Source organism: Aethalodelphis obliquidens, unplaced genomic scaffold, assembly GCF_003676395.1.
Source record: "Aethalodelphis obliquidens isolate GAN/ISIS:26980383/991018 unplaced genomic scaffold, ASM367639v1 scaffold88, whole genome shotgun sequence".
Lineage (NCBI taxonomy): Eukaryota > Metazoa > Chordata > Mammalia > Artiodactyla > Delphinidae > Aethalodelphis > Aethalodelphis obliquidens.
The window spans coordinates 1,273,300-1,280,721 of NW_020838032.1; positions in this window are offsets into that span (position 1 = coordinate 1,273,300).

Here is a 7,422-nt window from a genome sequence, read left to right on the forward strand (position 1 = left end):
AACTGGGCTCAGGGAAGCTAAGTAACTTGTTAGACAAGTTAAGTGGCAGAGCCAGACTCAAAGCTATGTCGGTCCTGCTCCAGTGCCACGTGTACCCTTAACCATTGTGCTAACAGTGATGGTTTAAGACAAAGAAACAGGTAAGCGAAGAATGAGTTTCTGGAGCTCTTGCTGTTCATATTTACTGCATGGGAAAATCCCCCCAAAACCTGAGCCCTCGAGAAAGCAACTGGGGTACATGGGGCAGATCATGCAGGGACCACCATTTGCCATCTGACAACACACGACCCAGGGTTCTGGGTATGTAGACTTCCAGAAACTCAATACTTCTTTCAAGGTATTTTTTAAAGCACGATAACTCACATGTGTGTAGCACTTTATGGTGAATAAATGCTTTTACAAACACTAGCTCGTATGATTCATAAAATCATTTTGTAAGGTAATTGAGCCTATACTATTATTCTTCCCATTCTCCAAAGGAGGAAACTGAGATCCAGAAAGATTGTGACTGTGCTGGTAGGTGGCTGAATAGAATCTGAACAAAGGATTTTTGTTTCCTTCATGTCTCATGCTCTTCCTAGTTACCACGTCACGTCCCTTCTGCCCATCAGCCACCCCTTTCCCCGAAGCGTGCTACGGAGAAATGACGACAGACTGGGCTTTACAGAGGGAAAAACAAATAATGCCAGGTTTTAAAATATTATTTTGAAATGTTATTTTTTTCGGAGGCATCCATCCAGTCTTGTTAACTAGGAAAGTTGTAGAAAACACAAGTGTTTTGTGGTTTGAATTCAGCTGAGGCTGGGAAAAATGCCACCGATGGCTTTTCCTTCGGTGGCCAACCTGTCTACATTTTTCTAGTACCTTCGGGAGTTGGCGCAAGTCATCTGAAAAACCATCGTGAGCGCTGAGAAATCTACAGCTCGCCCTTCTCTTCAGACAAGATAGGTGGCTGAGCTCAAGGTAAGGAAAACCAGCAGAGCAGGCGGGCTGCGCACGTGGTGACACCAGCGGGGACTTGTGCTGGACCCCCGGAGGCTGCTGGCTTCCGCGGGCGCCAAACGCACACGAAACGTCCTCTTTTACTTCTCAGTATTCAGAGAGTTCGGATCCAGAACCCATTCACCTGGGTGCTGAAAGTTTTAGTGGAAAATTTACCAGATGCAAACAGGAAGTTTTTGTACTGGGTGTTTTCCCTGGACCACGGGTTTGTGGGAATGGGGGAAGGATGACAAGGCTGCAAACAAAAGGCTTTGTGGCCTGGGCTTGCTGGAGAATTCAAGCAGGGCCCAATGCTCAGGATGACTGACATGCTTGTGGCGACAACCACGTCTGCCGGGAAGAGTGTGCCCAGAGGCCCCCAGGGAACCCGCGGATGGAAGTTGGAGGAGGGCTCAGCTCCGTGGGAGACAGTGGTGGTGAGAGGTGGTGTGCTGTTTTCAGAGCAGCTGCTCAGCGTGGCTGGCCCGCTTTCTGGACCCACCGGGAAACGTGGAAACATGACGGGCCTAGCCCGCCAAAGAGCCCTCGTAAAATCAGACTCCTGTTACAGAGAAGGGAAAGGGGCGAGGCCCAGAACAGCAGACCAGGGCGGGACATGGGGTGAAGATGTGAGCGGGGACAGAGCTGGGGAAGAAACAGCTCCCAGAATGTGTGTGCAAAAGAGAGAGAGACGACCGAGATATCAAAAGATTCTTGCTGGGGGAATAATTGAGTGAGGTGATGGTCCCTGGGGTGTGGTGGACTTCCATACTCCCCTCGCCCTCCTTGTGGCTGAGGGGTCTGTCTCGGCCCATCGGCCATTGCAAAGCACCACCCACCCTGATCCCCCTGCCACTGGCTTCCAGGCCCCGAAGGCCCCAGGATTGCTCAGCCCTTCCTTCCTCTGGGCAAGCGGCAGCAGCCACCTCTTCTGTATTCCCAGTGCTGTTGGAGAAGGGTGGGACATGGTCGCCAGTCCTTTGGGCACCTTCCAAAACTATGTATCTAAAAAGAAATGGGTTTAAAGAGGACTTTAAGAAGGGGGGCTCCCTCTGCTGCCTGCCTTGAGCGGGAACGGACTGAGAAATCTGTGCGGCTCACTGTCCTTTCTCTCCTCAGAGGTGTTCCCCACCCCACACCGGCTGTCGGCGGGAGGGAGGTTTGGAAAGCCTTCAGGATAAGCAACAGTGGGAACACTGCGCTTTCACCCGGAGGAGGCCACACATGGAGACTGTGCACAGAGAAACACGCACACACACACACAAGTACGTGCAAACAAAAAGAAATCTCCGTTCAGTTCATCTTTCAACACGATTCAAGCGCATGGCAAATATTGCAAAATCTGGGCTTGGCAGGCGGTGGCTGTGGGGTCTTTGGGTGGGTATGACAGCAATGAGTAGACATTAACCCTTCGTGTGCCGCCTCCCATTTTATTCTTCACCCAAGAATGAAGAAACGAGGTTTTAAGAAAGCCTCCAAAACAACTAGAAGTGATGGTGGATAGAGTACGCAATTAAAAGAGAAAATCAGGACACAAACTGAACCTCCGAATAATATTAAAATAAAATTAAAATAACCTTTTAAAAGTTGGCGACTGGGCTTCCCTGGTGAGCGCAGTGGTTGAGAGTCCGCCTGCCGATGCAGGGGACATGGGTTCGTGCCCCGGTCCGGTAAGATCCCACATGCCGCGGAGCGGCTAGGTCCGTGAGCCATGGCCACTGAGCCTGCCCGTCCGGAGCCTGTGCTCCGCAACAGGAGAGGCCACAACAGTGAAAGGCCTGCGTACAGCAAAAAAATAAAAAATAAAATAAATAAAAATAAAAGTTGGCGACTGCAATATTGATCATTTAATATTTATCCCAGCTTTAGTAAACGTATAGGAGACTACAAGGAAATACACTCAAAAGTTGTTCTGGGATTAGCTAGCTCAAGGTTTCTCAAATTTGAATAAGCAAAGAACCCACTGGGGGTCTGGTGAAAATGCAGATTCTGACTCAGGAGCTCTGGAGTAGGGCATTGCTGACAAGCGCCCAGGTTATGATACAGCGGTTCTAGCAAGGGTATTCGTGGATTTTTTTTCTTCTTTATACCCTCTGGTATTTTTTAATCTTCTATAATAAACATATTGCTTACTTAGATAATCATGAAAATATTTTCTTTTTGAAGATAAGGTATTTATAGATTAAGTCCAGTGCTTCAACTGACCAGATCCTGGGAGATGGGACTTCTCAACAAACTGGAAAGCAGTTCAGAGCTTTGATTCTCAGCCTGGCGAAGGGTAGCGGGGGAGTCACAGGGGATTCCCCGGGAAGCTTTACAGAGCATTTGCCCCCTGGGGACTTGTCGGAATGGGGGTGGGGCTGTGTAATTGGAGAGCTCCTGGACCACACACCGCGCGGTTCCCCAGGGCAGAGAACCACCACTGCAGCCGCCTGAGCAGACTTTGCACTTTACTGTCATTCAGATCTAGGCTTGCATGTGGCTGTGTCCGCCATGGCCTGCAGTGGCAGAGTACGAACACACTGTACTGTATGCTCGCAACTAGTAAAACTCAAGTTTTATATGCTTATTGGGAGTGGAGCCACTCACTGCTCATACTTTGCGTTTGCGCTCAAGAAGCCACCCCGCAGCTCACTTTTATATATCTGATTGAGAAACCGAGAATTGGTGATGACCTTGTCGCTGTCTTAAAGACGTTGGGCAAGCTGAGGCAGGTAACCAAATAGGACCCTCAGACTTTAGGTTTTAGAGGTTTACAAAGTGGCACAATTAAAAATACTAGATGAATTGGCATCTTGGTGAGTCCTGTCGGTGGGATAACAGTCAGAAGCATCACTGCCCCAAATGTTCCACTTCTATGGAATCACAGAGAACTTGTATCATTCAAAATGCTGCTGTAGATACAGGACTATTAACTGAATCATCTATAATATGCACATTAACATCTTTTTGTTGTCTTGCTTCAAGGAGAAGGAAAATGAGATGGGCTGGCTTGTGTGCTATCTCCTCTATGTATTATTTGATCAGTCAGGACACTTTCAATTCAAACCAGTATTAATAAGAAAATGGGAATTTATTGAATTATGTAACTGAAAAGTTTATCTATCTTCAGGCATAGCTGGATCCAGGCACTCCACTGATGCTATCAGAACTTAGCCTCGTTCTTTCCCTCTCAGTTCAGCTCTCCTCCATGTTGGCTCTTTTCTCAGGCAGGCTCACGACTGGGGGCAGATGCTAGGAGGTTCAGGTTTATTCTTCATTCTTCCTGAAACCCCAGAAAAAGAAGTCTCTGTCATAACAGTTTAAACAAGCATCCCCTATTTGAGTCTTATGAGCTGGACTTGAATGACATACAGGAATCTGGGCCAGTCACTGGGACATGGGGGGTGTTGGTTCATTCCTCCAGGCCTGGGACAGGTGCCCAGTGCTGGATCCAGACATGAAGGTAGTCAGAGATTTAAGAGCAGAGAAGTAAGAGCTTTTCTAGAAAAATATGGACTATATGATTAAAAGAAGGGAGAATAAACCCTAGGCAGGAAAACGATTGTGTCCAATTCAGCATATAATTATCAGCAGACTAATATTCACAACTGGTCTATTTTGAACTTCATAATTCAGGTTGATTAACTGGACCAGTGCTTTGCAACTTTTGTGTATCTTAATTCACATATAAGAATTATAATGTGCGTAGGCAGCCTGGGGTAAGGGGAAGGGTGGGGGAGAAATTTGGGATCCCGGCAGAGGCTGCTGTAGGACTGATTGGTCAGGGACTCCAAATGTCCCAAGTTCTGTGAGAAGCAATAACTTGTGTTGGGGTCAGGTCTCGGGAATCTCTATGTTTAGGGCATAATATTGGTACTGAAGGCCCAAAGTGGCCGTTTAGTAATTTAAAAAATATAGACAGCATAGTTCAAAGTTTATTGTGACCTGTATCCTAATACCTTCCCCTCCTCACACACCCCACCTCACCTCCAAAAGGGCAATCGTTCATTGAGCAATTATTAACTGAACACGTGATGTGTGTCAAGTGCTGTTTTAGGCCCTTGGAATACATCCGTGAATAAAACAAAGACCCCCGTCTGGCTGCGTTTCTTTCAAATACCTGTAGGTCAGTAGAGACAGACAATAAGCAATAAACATCATAAATCAGTAAATTACAAAATGTATTAGAAGGTGGTACGTGTTAGAGAAAGACAGAAAAAGTAGAGCAAGGGAAAAAGGTTATTTCAAGAAGGATTCATGAAATGCCTCTGCCTCCAGTAGTTTGAGTCTACAAACGTCAGGAGACTTGAGAATGGTTCACCGCATTTACGAAGTGCTTCAGTGTCCAGCTCTGGGCATCAGAGCATACCTGGACGCTCCGAGCCTGGGTCTGCAATGGCAAGGAAGGCCAAGGCTCTTGCACAGCTAATGTCAAATACCAATGTGGAAATGCCAGCCTGTTTTCTCACACTTCAGACCTGGAAGGGACATTCAAGGTTAGAGTCCCCCTCCTCCAGCTTGTGCAGTGGGTGAGGGTAGCACCAGGCTTGCCTCTGACTGGGGGTCTTGTGTGAGGGCACCCAAGTCTCAACCGGGGGCTGTGTTGGTTATCTCTGACTGCATGATAATCTATCCCAACATTTAGTAGCTTAAAACAACGACTTTTCCAATCTCGCAGTTCCTGTGGGTCAGGCATGGGCATGGGTTAGAGGGGTCCTCTCCTTCAGGGTCATGTACAGGCTGTGATGGAGGTATTGGCTCCACTCACCTGCAAACCTGTAACAGAGGTTCAACTGAGGCAGGATCCACTTCCAAGTTCACGGGTGCTTGTCCGCAGGGCTTAGTTCCTTCAGGGCCGATAGAGTGAGAGCCTCAGCTCCTTACCGGCTGTTGCCCAGAGGCCGCCCGCAGACCCTTGCTACGTGGGCCTCTCCAACGTGGCGACTTCTTCATCAAAGCCGGTGAGAGAGAGTGTGTGCCAGGAGGATGGAGGTTGCAATTTTGTAACCCAAACATAGAGCAAGTCAGCAGACCCAGCCTGTGCCCAGGGCAAGGATGGCATCAGGGTGTGTCTACCAGGAGGCGAGAATCGTCGTGAGCCGTCCTCAAAGTCAGCCTACCCCGAGGACCCTGGACTCTGCGTTCAGGATTTCTCTGAGTCATGCTGCCTTGGTTCCTGGCACTGTTTTTTACTAAGTGACAATACAGCCCATTTCCACCCTGTAATTCCCTTAGTTGTGAACACTAGGATGCTCTTTCATTCTCTCCCTCCTCTGCTCCTCTAGGTTTCTCTTCTCTTAGTGAAGTTCACCAAGGAGATCCCCAACACTCATCCTCCCTTGGAGGGTCCGCAGTGGGTCCACAGTAGGGTCCGCATGATCACACAGCTCTCACTTACCCTACTGTTTACAACTCCATTTCAAATCTCCTAGCCCCAGCCAGACCCAGCACCTACCAAACCCACTGAGACTTGGGGAGGGGAAGTTCTCACTCCAGGGAATTTGGAACAGGAAGCATTTGTGACATGAGAAGTGAGGCCCGAACAGGGAAGATCGGTGGAAACGCTTGGCCAGTGTTCACTGCTATGGGGCATTTGCTGAGAGGACGGTTTCTCACAAGCTCTCAGATAAATGGTGATAATGGATGATTCTCAATAAAGAGTATTCTAACAGCCCTGTTCCAGCCCGGTCTATGCAAGTCAAATTGCATTGCAAAGAATAAGATACAATTGAGCTTTCCTTCTGAGATCTAAATAAGGCAATTCCACAATGGATAGGGCATGGAATTGGGGGATGGCTGTGGTCTGTGTCACGTTCCATTCACCATGGGACATACAGATACACTGAATGGTGTTATGTCTGTGGTCTACAAACTAACACTATTCTGAAAGCATCCAAATGAAAAGTAAGATGTGCTGACATACACCTCCTGGCCCCTCCTCTTTAGTGCATTTTGCATATTTTATTATATGTTTTCTTTAAAACCTCCCTTTTCTATTTTGGCATCCAACCATAGTGGCCATTTTGAAACTCTGTCTGCTAAACACAGACAGCTAAACACTGTCTGCTAATCACTTATGTCTTTTGTCTCTCTTGCCTCCCTCCCTCCCTCCCTCCCTCCCTTCCTTCCTTCCTTCCGTTTTTGCTGTGATGCCATCCCTCTCACAACCTTGAATGCTCTTTGTAAACTCAACTGACTTTTCCAAAGCAGTTTTACAAAACTTATCAGAGGGAGGCAGGTGGTGGCTACGATGTATTCCCCACAGCCCTGTGTGCTCCTCACCAAATTGAATCCCTTGAAGGCAGGACGTCCTGAGATTGCGTGGCCTCCACCACAAGATTAAGGCATCTGACATTTTAGGGGAGGATGCCACTGACACCTCCTACTTCTATTCTTAAGGTACCCATGTTTCTTTAAATTTATTTCTCCTCTTATCCTTCCAGCTAGTTTTTGAAGAAA